Raw genomic sequence first — 1003 nt, 5'->3', positions numbered from 1 at the left:
GGTTGAGTCACCATCCCTGGAAGTATTTAAAAGACGTGTAGATGAGGCACTTAGGGACATGGTTTAGTGGGCATGGTGGTGTTGGGTTGACGGTTGGACTCGATGATCTTGGAGGTCTCTTCCAACCTTAATGATTCTATGATTCTATGATTCTATGATTGATTTTTCCCCCCCCGGTGAATTCGAACAATTAAAAAGCAAAGGGTGAGAAACTGTGTATCTGGAAGGATCTGCTACTGAGGTTTTCTGGATGGGCAGAAGAGCAGAGCTCTCTCTACTGCAGAAACAACCAGCTTTCTTCAATATGCGGGTTTCAGACCATCTTCCTTCTGAACTGGAAGGGCAGAAAGGTGACTCTACCCTTGAGACGCGTCAGTTGACGGCCACGCTAGTCTAACACGTTTCCAGGGTATTGCTGTGTGATTCCTATCTTGCCGTCGAGTGCCAGAATCACACCGGCAATCAGGCTGCAGTAACGTGAAGGACTGTGAAGAGGGCGTGAGCTTTCATGGTGCGGTGAGGCGGTACTTTCTGAGGCAGAGTCCCTGCCCTGCTGATGCCCAGCTGTGACTGTGATAGCAGATCTAAAAATTACTAGGGTGAATAATACCAAAAAGCGGCTGGAGTGTAGCAGCGCTGATAAGGCCTCAGCTGGAGCACTCTGTCTAGTTTCAGGCAACAGACATCAAAGAAAGGGGCATGCCAACTGTTGGCTGCCAGGGAAAAAGGGGAAAATAGGCAGAGATTTAGAAAGCATGACTGAAGGGAAGTGAAGTTTATTTAATCTAAAAGAAGGGAAAACAGACTGAGAGTTAAGTCCTCAGGAAAACAAAAGATGATGGAAAAGATTAAGCTGTTCTCCTTGTCCACAATAGAAAGGATTAGAAATGCTGGTTTCAAGTTGAAACAATGAGACCGAGGTCAACATTAGAAAAGACGTTGTTTGGGTGCTTATGTCCTGAGACATTACACAGGGAGACTTGGCCTCTGTAAGGAGTGACTA

Source organism: Pygoscelis adeliae, unplaced genomic scaffold (assembly GCF_000699105.1).
Source record: "Pygoscelis adeliae isolate BGI_AS28 unplaced genomic scaffold, ASM69910v1 Scaffold263, whole genome shotgun sequence".
Classification (NCBI taxonomy): domain Eukaryota; kingdom Metazoa; phylum Chordata; class Aves; order Sphenisciformes; family Spheniscidae; genus Pygoscelis; species Pygoscelis adeliae.
Note: the sequence above shows the minus strand (reverse complement) of the source record.